The 13838-nt window shown below is 35.2% G+C and overlaps 1 protein-coding gene across 1 annotated transcript in view; it reads right to left on the reverse strand.

Annotated features, from left to right (window-relative positions):
* LOC108761770 (cuticle protein 19) overlaps positions 1 to 3076 on the reverse strand; it is a 48209-nt gene extending 45133 nt beyond the window's left edge. Inside the window, exon 1 of the mRNA XM_018508486.1 lies at positions 3025 to 3076. The gene's annotated coding sequence lies outside the window, so the exon portion shown is untranslated. The remainder of the gene's footprint in view (positions 1 to 3024) is intronic.
* Between the last annotated feature and the right edge of the window lie 10762 nt (positions 3077 to 13838).

The raw sequence follows: 13838 nt of genomic DNA on the forward strand, positions 1-13838 counted from the left end.
CAGTAAATTTAAAATAGAAACTACAGAAAGAACGTTTTGCTGAAGTTTTAAAAATTTAACTGTAATATAATACACATCTGAAAATAAATTTGGACTCAAAATGATTATATAAAATACTTGAATTTATTGCTAGAATGTTAAAGCTTTTTACAGCAATGTCATCGATGGCTCATCACGTTTTAAGCGTGTTCAACATAATTATTTTCAGATGCAGCGCTAATTAAATTTTTAGATACTTAAACAAAACCATCTTCTTTCCATGCTCACTAATAATCCAATCTAAATGTGCATTTAGAGCGTTGCAATTTATGCACGATGTAAAAAGATATTGTTAGTATGTAAAACAACTTCTACAGAAATAAGCTCTACAGAAATATAATCTGCCGCATCTTAGGGCCGGTATTACTTCCCTTTCCCTTAATACCATTTTATCGCTATGTTTGCATTCTGTAACAAAACTCCGTCTTTCTCTTCTTCTTCCTTTCCACAACTTGCGGACAATTCTTAACAATTCTTTATTCCCACGCGCTTGACGATGCGTTTTCTTTCCTAACTCTCTGCTCGCGCTTCGTCTCTCCGCCTACTTATCTGTCTCTTTGTACTCTCTTATCTCTCTGCTCTATTTCATATTCTCATTTTTCCCACTGCGTTCCTCACCCCTACATTACTATCGTGCATTCCTCGCTTGCTGTATATTGACGCAAAGGCGCCGTCGTAAAATTCTGCTCGCTGGAATAGTAAATCCTCCAAGGCGCGGCCGGGCCGCATAAAAATCACCGAGTTTCGACGATGACGCTGCGGGCTTTTGAAAGTAAAGCTCATCTCCCCAGCGTACTCGACGTTATCAACGGCCATCGTGGTCGGACCGCGAGCCATAGCGGCGAGCCTCGAAACACCGTGCACCTCGCATGAAGCTCAATCCAGACCGCAGGGAGCTTCTATTTTCTGCACAGGACACAACACGGAGATGCGCCACGCGAGGTGCCGTCCGAACTTGCACCGAAACCATTAGTTCCCCGACAAACTGTTGCGAGGGCATTATCGTTACTTTCTTGGATTTCCAGCGTTCTCGCCTCCCGTAATACAATGCACGAAAGGAATGTTCTCTGTAAAAGAGACCGATAAAGCTCGTTCCGGACGATTTATAATTCGTGACAGAATCTGAAAGGAAATTCTATATAATTCTCTTTGCCATAATATAAAAAAAATTGTACAATTGAGATTCTGTTCGTGAAGTTCGAATATTTTAATTACAATGTAAATTATATTTTCTTATTGATCTATACCTTTGTATGAGATCTCTTTATAAATTCTATACAATTCTATATAATTCTTTTTGCCACGATATAAAAAAAGAACCGTGCAGTTGAAATTCTATTCGCGCAAAGTCAGAATATTTTAATTACATGTGTAAATTATATTATATTTTCTCATTAATTTATAAATACTTATGAGAGTTTATATAAAATATCTTTGTACATATTTCGTGTTATATTAAAAAACTTAATAAATGCTATGTTATACAATTGCGATAAACATTTGTTCCGCATGATAGTTTAATTCATTACCGAGCAAACCGTTTCTGTTTTATTCGGAAATAATCGCGATTTTGCAGCCGCTTAAAAAAAAAAATCAAAACTTCCGCTGCCCGTAAATACCCACGTAAATAAATAACGTAGTTAAAAAATCGTGTATATCCGTTTATTATGCTCGAATTCAGCCGGTGCGCGCGGTGCTGATCCCTATGCACGAAAATTCAATTCGAGCCGTAAATCCCATTATATCCTCTCTTCTGCGGATTACAGGCTTTAAAATGCCGCGGAGCGGGCTCGAATTTTCTCACCCGTCTACGAATCAGCGGTGGTGTTCGTTGTGGAAGAAATAATTTTTCTTTAAGCCGGTATATACCGGACTGAGGACGGCGACATTTCGCCGTTGGTATATCCCATCAAACATCATCGTTTGTTTGCGTTGGGCCTTAAAATCCGACGGAGAGACGGGCAAATTAATCGCGCAGTGTACAGTGTGGAAATGACAGTTCGTGCGACACAAACGCGAACGATGGATAGAACTGATGTGATCGCTGTTAGGTTGGAACATGGTCCGTTTATGTTCACACACGCTAATATGCGTCAATCGCTTTTCCATTTGCGAGAAATTTCATAGAAGACTATTGTAAAGTCCTTAATGACAGATCGCCCGATTTTGTTTGATTATATTGTAAATTCAGTATTTATGAAACTGCGTATTATTATTAATCGTGTAACACGCGTGATACATTTTTACGTAAAATAAATTTACTCGTGCGTTAGATTTAAGTAAATTTTTATCGATTACATCGTTTAATAAATTATGCATGTATTATGAATAATAATCAGGAAAATATTACAAAAATTTGTATAATCTGATACCTACTTTTCTAGATGATATTCCCATGTAGAAAAATCGGTTAATTAAAATTCATTGTATAAGAAATAATATGGAAACAAAATTATAATTTTGAATACAGTATGCGAGAATAAAATGCAAAAAAACAACAGATAGAAAATTAGACGATTAACTCCGAGATACTATATGATAGCTATAAAAAATATAAGCGTGCTTAACAAACTTCAATTAATGTTTATTTTCTTTCTCTCTCTCTCTCCTGCTCTCCGACTGTCCCTCTTTTTCTGTACTTAAATACAAAGTCGTACGCTTGCCAAAAATATTCCACAGAATAAGCACAGTCGTAACCGAATGTCTGAGTGAATTTTTCTCTCAATCGAAGGTGCTCAAATATCGCGCAGTCGTGCATTTATTTTTGCCGTTCCATTAAATTAACACTTCCCTTAATTCGAATTGCAAATATTCAGCAGCCTGCCACGTCGAATTTGCCTCAATAATGAAAACTGGCTACTTTATGCGCGATATGCGCTTTCGCCTCGGGTCAGGCGCAGCGGATCGATCGGCGTAAATTGGAAAATCGCGTTGAGTCCCGTGTAACACACCCACGTATTCAACCGCGCACTAATCCACTCTCACCAGTCCTCCTGACAGTGTAAATATCTCCGTGTGTCCCGGCTCGCTGAGTGGCTCGTTCTCATCGAAGTTCGATTCAAACGGAATAATTCGCTACCTCCGTTAGCAGCTGGCCAGAGACGCGTACGTATGTAAATAGTTATCGTTTTTCCCGCATGGAAATGTCCCGCGACGCTCTGCGACGCGTCCCCGGTGATAATTAAATAATCGTGGTCACTTATCGGGTTCCAATGCTTCACCGTCAAAATGGCGAATTGGTCATTCAACGCGATTCTCACTCGTGAATTTTATGATTCTCTTAAGCGACTTATTGTATATTCTCAGCGCTCTTGATTTCAATGATAAAAAAAATGCTGAGAACGCTACGTGAATAAACCGTATCTCTATTATTACGAAAATATCTGTTAATAAAATGATTAACCAAATCAATATCGATACAATAACGGAATGTATATATAATATTTTATCATTATTGTTTATCATATTAAAAATTATATCGTAACATAAGCTATTGTAAAAGAATGAAAATATAAAGGAAGATAAATAATATGCACAGCGCAAATTTATCAATTTGTTAAAAGTAGAACGTTGTCGCAAGCCAAAAGAGAAAAGAAATGAAAATGAATATTAATTGAAGTTTACAAAGCATGTTTTTTTTTTCTTTTAGATGTATCTCGGGTAATTTTCTATGTCTACTATTTTCTTCATTTTCTTTTCTATACTGCATTTAAAATTATAATTTCTTTCGCCATATTTATTTCTAAATTAAAATAGATTTTTTAATTTACCAATTTTCCTACGCGAGAATATAATTTCAAATGGAACAACGTGCAAAAACGATGTTGACACTTTTGCCTTTTGCGACTAACTGTTACATAAGATAGTTTAGCAAACTGCCGACGGCCTGAAAATGGAAGCTCGGATAGATGGGAGAATAGTTGCCGTTCCTTACGTTGAAGAATCGTTAACCCTTCGGAGTTACTTCGTTGACGCCGCTCGAGGCGTCCTGCCGAGGACGATGAAAAACACAAGAATTTACGAAGAATGCTTTCAGCAAACTTTAAGTAGCCTGAGTAAAAACAAAGGAGAATGCGAATTCCGAAGAAAAGAGGTTGACGTATTCCGGGAAATAAAATATTTTTCTTAATTAGTATTATAAGTCGCAGAATTAAGAAACTTAATTCTGGTGTCCAGATGATATTTAATAACCGAAAATAATTTTTGGATGAATTTAGTTTTTCGCTTTAATATCTTCGTAAAATTAATCACAAAATATTATTATAATCAATCATTATAAAAAAATCGTACATAGCGAATTTGTTGTTTCTCTTAAACTCGGTTTTAATTAGACTTCTTAAAAACTTCTCGGTTTTAATTAGACTCAGTTTGAATTATAAAAAAAAAAGAATTTCTCTTCAAGATATTATACAGATAGATACAGAAAGTTTATTGAAGCGTAAATCGAATTTAATAAAAATATACGGCAATTTTTTTTTTGTGTTACCGGCTTAATAGATAACACAATCGAATTCTTATTTTTGTGCCACTCGCAACAAAAATTGAGAATTCGACTGTAATGTTTATTAAGCTGATAACAAGGATTTGTAATTTTATCAAATAAAGCAAGATTATATCTCGAAATAATATTTAGATATTAATCAGAAAAGTTGATTTTTCGATATACATTTTAATAGATTTTCTCTAAAAAAGGGAACTCTCTTTTTATTAACTCAGTTTTAATTAGAATTATTATACTTCAAATTTTTAAAAGAAGAATTTCTTTTACGGAGAAAGTCTTTTGAAGTGGAATCGATGATCACAGCTATCTTGATTAATAAAAATATTACTTCGAGATACAATCTCGCTTTCAAGTCTATATTTAATAGAAATACGCGACAAGAGTCCTCGTTACCGATCTAATGAGCGACATCACACTCGAATTCTCAATTTTTGTTGCGAATGGTATTATACCTATTCAACCCTTTTGACGAGCCCCCCCTTTCCCCCAGCTCGAGTTTCAGCATCGAAAGCACTGGTATTGTCACCGTGGCCAATTCAGCCCTGGGCAGGCCGTTTCACCGTCGCAGCTCGTATTGGAGAGATTTTGCCGAGTGTGGACCTGCCGCTCTCTCGTGACGTGTCACGCGTAAACACGGGTGCGCATACACGTGGACGCTCTGCACAAAGGTTATATGCCGTCTCTTGCATCTTTCTCTCTTTCTCTGTTCTCTCTCTCTCTCTCTCTCCTTTCCTCTGCCTCTCTCGTGTGCAGCGAACGATGGACGGTATCGCGCACCAACCAGCAAGAAGTTGGTTCTCGTGTTCGTTGGGTGTTACGTGCCCGCGACGCATATCAACCGTAACTTTCTACCGCTTTTTGCGGTCCCCGCCGTCGACATTCACGGTGAAAACTGCTGATTTCCAGCAGCGGGCGCTCTCACGGGGCACATATTGTGTACCCTGCAAAACGAGCGTCGACTCTCGCTGAATCGAGACGAAATTTCATGAGTCTGTGTGCGAAAGCCGGTTGTGTACCAACATGAGCGCTTCACGCCTATGCTTCACAGGAAGTGTTTGTCTCGCGTGTTGATGACCGATAAATGTATGAACTTCATACTAAAGGGAATGTCCTAGTCATCGACAAGTGCCACCTTAATCATATGTCCTTTGTGAGATACAGAATGGAAAGTCGTATTGACAGATGTTAAAAACATGATTGACATAAATAGATTTAGATTGTAATCGGAAGTTTATGTGAAATGCTATGGTGAATTTGATCATCTGCTCTTTATACAACTGATCACAACTCTAAATTTTTTTAACGTTAAAATGCAATACATGCATGACTATATCTATAAGGGCGAAAAAAATAACGTAACTATCTTGATTAATAAAATATTTATACATGTTGTCAAATAATGTTATCATATAATTTTAAAAAGGAGAAAACAAAATAAATGATAATTTTAAAAACAGAAAAAAGAAAAAGACACTGCAAAATTGGACACACAATATTGGACGCACAATATTAGACATTGCAGAATTGGATACTGCAGAAATGGACACTACAAAATTGAACACGCAAGATTAAAACACTGCAAGATTAGGTATACAAGACTGGACACGCAAGTTGAACACATGTTAAACACGCAAATTGTACACGCAAGATTCAAAAGGAGAAAAAGGTATTTTTTTATTTTTATGATATTTGCGACATCGCGAAATTGCAATAGTTTTTTTTTTTTTACGTTTAATCGTAAAAACTTGAGGACCATAAAAATAGGATATATTTACGAGTGGGAAGAAGGGGATCGAAAGTATGATCGACATGTTGTGAGAGTTTCATTCCCATAGGATACCGAGCGACTGTCTATTTTGTTTATCCATTTTGTTACACTATTTGCTAACGATGCGAAGTCTCGCAGGACTATTTATAATGCACGCTCAAAAAATTTACACCTTTTAAATCTTTACGATATTGAATTTTTAATTGCTTTTGTAAAATGCGTATCACTGTAAATGATAAATACTTTATCTGCACTATAGAATTCACATCAGATAAACGGAAATTCATATAAAAGTTATCTCAACTATGCTTTTTAATGGACTAAAAATTTATTTTCGAACCCCCCCCCCCCCCCCCCCTCTCTCTCTATAGGATTAATGAATACACTGAAACTTAAATAAAATTCCAACAATAATCATAAAAAATATATTGGCTTGAAATAAAAGTGTTCATGGCGCTATAAACTTTGAAATTCAAGTAGCTGCGACTTCTCGTTCAAAGGATCAACATTTAAATTTAAAATTTATTTGAAAGCTCAAAATCTATAAAATAAATACAATGAGATATAAACGACTAAAATGAACGAACAAAAAAATAAAAAATTTAATTAGGGTGATTAAAAAGTAATTGAAATACATAGGTTCGTATTTTTAAAAAAACGACAAATAATCACAAAACATTTCGTATTTACAGAGTCTTCATCAGTTGCAACATAGTACATAATTCTAGCAATGTATCTTTTTTTATATTTTAACAAATTGTATTATATTATTATTGTTATTTAAACTATGTTAATTTTATATAATAATTCATGAACAATAACACGAATGTGTGTATACGTATAAATATATACGCATACACACTCAAAATAAATTATTTATATAGGCTGAAATTAATTGTGAAATGTAGAGAAATTATAAAATGTTAATATTACGGACTCATACAATAACATATAAATTTGAATATAGATGGAGATATTCTTGCAAAACAGCTGACTATCGTACGATGTATCCTACGAAAATAAATCATAGAAAACTGAGTAAAGAGACATGAAGATCAAAGCGAATAACGAATACCAGAAAAACTTGATTTTTTGTAACGTTTCGGTGTAGGTACTTCATAAATATTGCAGTCATAAGGGGAAGAGCATTACCAATGTGAGAGAAATACGGGCACACATCATACGTGATATGCGAGATATGTATTTTTAGAGTAAATTTTCGTGAACTTTTTCGAGTAAACGTAGAGTAACTCCGGTATATACGCCGAGCTGGGATTTACGCCGCGGAGGTCAGAAAAAATAGGAGTGAGGGTAATTTTCTCGCAACTACTCTGTTACATGCCTTTATGTTATATTGAGTTATAATTTCAGCTTCTTACTGTTAATATTAATGAAATTATTGTGAGTTGAATCGATTTGTCACTGTGTGTGTAACAAGTAGCATCATCATAAATTATAATCTACATAAAATGATTACTGTAAGGCGTGTAAAAGATCTAGTGGTTATTTCGTGAGCAGGTTGTATAGCAAAGTACAAGTGCTTTGCTTTCGTATTCTTTGTTTAGTTTGTTGAAACCCTTTTTGTCATATATCCCATCCATTATCTATATATAGCAAAAATGCAAGATTTCAAAAAATTTATTTTTTAATACAAAAACTAAATATTTCGGATTTCTAATATTTTTTTCATAGTAGTAGATAGTACAAAGTTTTTACTGATATAGTTCGTTTATTTTAAACATAGTAAATAATACTTAATAAATTAAATTTTGATAAGTGCGTATATACCGGAGTTATCCTATATGTTAAGAAAACTGAAGATCTGACTTCAGATTTATAATCAGTGATCCAAAAAATCGCTATAAGATATTTTTCATATAAAACATTTTTTAAATATATGGTCCACTATATCAAATCGATCATTTTGAATTTTAGAAATCTAATTTCAAATTTGTTGTTAACAGCCAGCAAAATAACCAAGTATGAAATTTTAAATTGTCGAACTAACATAACCTCGTGTTTCAAAGCGTATGGACTGACACCTTAATGAACTTCGACTTTCCCGTAACTCTTTAAAACTAATTCTAGACTCAATTTGGAATTAATTTGTGATTGATGTCTCATCATAAGATATCATTTAGCATACAATTCAATTCTGAAATTACTGAACAAAATACAATTTTTGTAGTTACTCTCTTTAAAAGGTTCAAGAAAATTAATAAAATCTTCATTTTTTACAATCACGTTCGCGTGTGCTAAATTGCTTCTAGGATGACAATCATCTCGAGGAAATTAATGAGATACTTTTCCCATTACAGTGTCATGATGTATCATGTTCTTGATACATTAGCTTTCAACGAATGATCAATATTTCACTTGAAGGAAGCTTAAGGAATAAAGCCTCTTTGCGCGAAATGGGAAAAAGCTTCTTAGGAACGCCCGGTATGCCATCTTCTCGACATCCGATAAATACTTTCGACAAGTTACGTGTGGTTAAGTACACGTTTTCACATTCTAGCGCGACGCGTTTACCGAAGAATGATCCTCCGAGAGTTTTAACGAGACATCTGTTCCGTCTTACGTAGTTTCTTCCATCGTAAACTCACTCTTTCGTGCTATTTACCAAGAAAGAAAACTTACTCTCACTGTTCTCCGTTGCTTTCAAAGCGAAAATGAACCGCGCCGCTTGTTAAATATTGAGTTTATTAAAAACGTTGATTGTGAGAGTAACATTGACGTAGATCTACCCTTTAATTAATTTAGTACAGAGGCCTGCAAAATTTCAGTCGGAAAATAGTGGATTACACACATAAAAGAAAGTTCCTTCGATGTTAACATGTTTTTTTTACCTCGTATGCCTCTTAGGTTGTCAGCGATATAAAAAACGCGCCGAAGTTCCTGTCTCTTGAGCGACTATATAGTCTTAAAAGTTTACTATATAGTCAACAGTATATCTAAATGTAATATTCGTTATTGTATGTAGTCGTATATGTGATTAAATTGATTTATTTCCCTTCCATTAAAATTTAATTTCGAATCGAGACGAGACGTGAGTTAATCTTCTGTATGTTTTTACTGCAGTTAATCCTCGATGTAAGTATTTCGCGATTCCAGTTTTTGCACAAACAGCAGGAGTTTTATATAAATAACCAGGTTTAAATTAAAGTTTAATTTACGTCAAAGCAATCCGATACATGTAATTATATTATTTATTAAGAGATTATGAGCAACGAGTAATATTAATAATATTATCCATTAATTTCCTCAAAACGGAATCTTGTAATACCGGTATTGCTTTTCATAAGCAAAATGAAAAATTACCTGCGATGTCAAATTAATAGTAACAATAAACAGATAATTAGTTGATATGTATTATAAGAAAATGTGAGAAGTTCCAGAATTATCGATTATCGAGATTGAGCGATTAATTCTGTCTTCCGCATATTCAGTTAATATTTTGACGACACAAATACTCAATATTGAGAGAAATTAACCCCTTAGAAGCCAAATTAATTGACTTTACGTGATAGAAGGTAGAGAAAATTGATGAAGGAATAAATCAATCATGTACTGTCTCTTAGATACTAAAATTCAAACACTAAATGGAATCGATCAGTTTGACCTCTGATGCCCATTTCGGCCAATATAGCTTAATTGCGGTCCACTTGTTAATAATCTTTTTCTAGTTCTAGAATTAGAAAAGGTGAAGAGTAAGTTGAACCGAGATTAAAATTAACTCTTTAAGGCCCAGTTTCACAACTCACGGTTAACTCTTAACTGAGGTTCAACTTATTTGTCACCTTTTTCCAATTCTAGAATTGAAAAAAAATAATGAATAAGTTGAACTTCGGTTAAGAATTAACCGTCAGTTGTGAAACTGGGCCTAACACACGCGATTATGGGTTATTCGTGTCCTGTGCATTATTTTCCTTTGAAATACTTGAAGCCTTTAGCTAAATAATGAATCTTATTTTTTCTGTTTTTCAAATACACAATTTTATAAATACTTTCTAAAGATATTAAAGTATATGTAAGAATCACTTGATAATTTGTGTAAAAGTGATGAAAATTAACCCACGATACAACCATGTAATAAATCATGTGTAATAAAGGATTGGAATATCATCGTGTATCCTACTAGAACACAAAATATTCTAGCAATATTGCAGCAAACATTGGAACGTTCCATCAATATTGCCGAAATGATCTATGCTGTATTAAGAGTTAATCTACATTGGTAGAAACAGGTATGAGAGGTTCTCATATATTGATCATGCCGCTGGCCTTACAGTGGTATTAGCTCGCGGAGTGAATAAAAGAAAGAGAATAACATTAAAACCTCGACATTGTCGAAATATCGTAAGCTCCACGTTATGTGAGGCAAGCAACCCACAGGCGGCTTCGGCGATCGCTAAAGCCTGCTGTGTCGCGTCGGCGCCACGTCGTCCTGTCGAAAGCCGGATCTCCCGGCTTAAAGCACGCGGCCTCGCGATTCCGATAAAGTTTTCGTTACGGGATACATCGCTCGTGTGTACGTTCGAGAGAGCCCGTAGTCGATTTTTCGCCGCACAGAGAACGGCTCTTCCGGCGGCGCGCGAGAGAAGAGAACGAGAGAACGAGGGGGTGAAATGCAGAGTGCGGGGCAACGCGGTGCAATAGTGGCTTATAAGTACACTCATGAATAATGCAGCAGCGCGAACAAAAGTGCGCGGTGTGCGCGCGCGAGCTCTCTCTCTCTCTCTCTCTCTCCTCTCTCTCTTTCGCACGCGTCCCGCCATATAATACTTGTGTATTTTACAAACACCGCCTGACGTTGGCCGCATTTTCACGACACGTCGCTGCATCTAGCCGCGTATACGCGCGCGTACGCGATTTAAATAACGCTTATCATTTTCATTTTGCGACCACGGGAAGCCTCGTCCATAAATTAGCATAGACGATCCCTTATGCGTTCATTTCGCGCCTTAGGGTCCCGGCGGCGGTCCGCTTGCCACCGTATTGACGTTTATTTCCGGTTGAAGGTGCGAGGACAATTTCCCGCATTACGGTGCGATATGTATATGGGTTGAATGTAAATAACAAACTGACAGTTCGGCGAGGACTTCGTGAAAAAGCCCGCGATGAAGTCGACGTTAAGGCTGCATTCGAGGAGCGCGCTATCAGCGCTATTTGTTCATCTATCATTGTTATACGTCTAATAAACAATGAAGATAGAATGACACAAATAGCGCTAATATAGTGTCTCCCCGAATACACCCCTTGGAGCTGTCTTCTTTAACTATAATAAATACACTTCGAAACATTTTTGATACTTAAAAAATGTAGGATGGTTGACTTTAGTTACGCGTTATTTTTTATTTTTAATCAGATGCTTAGTAATTGCGATTCTCGCGTGACAAATGCTCGCCATTCCGTTTATTATTTACGTAAACGGTGAATAAATTGTCACCGCTGATTAATTGTTCGATGACTGTGATGCAAACGGTTATTTGACCTGATTCGTCGTTGCAGAATGGCGTTTTACATTTTTCTTCTTTTTCCGTGCCATTTTTCTGCTTTCCTTGTCGGCGAGTTTAGCTACCAAGTACTCGCAACGTTTCGTGCTCCTAAAAGCTTAAGAAACTTCTTAACGTCTGCAAAAGCGCCGTTTCGCCACGCCGTTTATACTTATAAAAAGAAGCAGAATTATGACCCGCCGCGTTTGCACGGAGAAAGCGGAAGCGCGATTACGCATTACTGTTGTTTACCTTTTTAAAACCACACGTGACAGAAAAAGCCGATGTAAACCCGTTTGTATAGGTATTAGTTTCTTCTTTCAGTTTTATATTCACATATTACGGAATGACTTTTTATGAATTTTAATTTAGAAGTCAAAAAGCTATTTTGTAGAATCTCATCTTTTTCTAAATGATAATATATTGCACGCGGAACAAAGCGAGAGATAATGAAATTTTAATTACTACTGCTTGGAAAGAACGGTTTTCTAAGACATAAAAATTTAGTTACATATCTGAGAGAAAATAATTTTACTGAACTATCAAAATAATTAGAAGAAAAGAGAAAGTTATAGACTATTTTGTTTTATAGAAATAACTCGGTAGGTATAAATTATAGTAATTTTAACAAATTTTATGATAATAATAACTAAAATTATATAGTCATTTTCGGTTGCCAATACATATATTTGTTGACAGAACTATATTATTATAGTTACTATTACTAATATTATAGTAGTAATAATCTTAATTATAATAATACGTAATTATAGCTACAAATATCAAACATTTTTCTTAGCGTTTACATATCGGATACATATATTTCGTTACCAAATTTAGATCGATTATGTCATTTGAAAGCCATATTCAAGGCCTCCAAGATGGACTAAAGTTACAAAATTAATACCAACTTCTCAAAATTATGTAAACAGTAGATATACACTTATAAAACTGTCTGCTTCGTGCAAAACTAAAATGCAATTTTTACGACAACGCAATAAACTCTAATGACCAGTGGTCATGAAACGTCTTAATAAATTGTGAAGAAGTAATTTCGACGGTAATCTCCAAAATGCAGCGTGAACTATATATTGTAGTATTCCACAATTCCCTATTCTATAAGGTAACTCCGGTATATACGCCGCACCTATCAAAAACTTAATTTATTAAGTATTATTTACTATGTTAAAAATAAACGAACTATATCAGTAAAAACTTTGTACTGTCTACTACTATGAAAAAAATATTAGAAATCCGAAATATTTAGTTTTCGTATTAAAAAATAAATAGATAATGGATGGGATATATGACAAAAAGGGTTTCAACAAACTAAACAAAGAATACGAAAGCAAAGCACTTGTATTTTGCTATACAACCTGCTCACGAAATAACCACTAGGTCTTTTACACGCCTTACGCAGTAATCATTTTATGTAGATTATAATTTATGATGATGCTACTTACACACACAGTGACAAATCGATTCAACTCACAATAATTTCATTAATATTAACAGTAAGAAGCTGAAATTATAACTCAATATAACATAAAGGCATGTAACAGAGTAGTTGCGAGAAAATTACCCCCACTCCTATTTTTTCTGACTTCCGCGGTGTAAATCCCAGCGAGGCGTATATACCGGAGTTACCCTAACCGTTTCCATTTCTTTATGCTCGAGCTGATTGCTAGAATATCAAAATTTCTTGCAGCATTGCTCATTGTGCTCGAATTTTTTACATAATTATTTTAATGATTCAACAAATTAGGTACTTCCAGATCTATAGCTGAATCTTTCAACAAAATCGTTTTTTTCATACTTATAGAATCTTTCTACGTAATATTGTACGCTTTCATACATTACGCGCCTCCAGTGCGAAAAGTGCACCGCAATTGAACAACATCCGCATTCACAGTGCTGATCGAACGGATTGAACGTCGGTCATAATCGAGTTTTTACTTCCGTGATGTTACGTCTGCCACGCCGATCCGAATACGTCGAAGTAAATCGGCTTTCACCTCTCGCGTAATTCCCTTTG

The sequence above is a fragment of the Trachymyrmex cornetzi genome, unplaced genomic scaffold (assembly GCF_001594075.2).
Source record: "Trachymyrmex cornetzi isolate Tcor2-1 unplaced genomic scaffold, Tcor1.1 scaffold262, whole genome shotgun sequence".
NCBI lineage: Eukaryota > Metazoa > Arthropoda > Insecta > Hymenoptera > Formicidae > Trachymyrmex > Trachymyrmex cornetzi.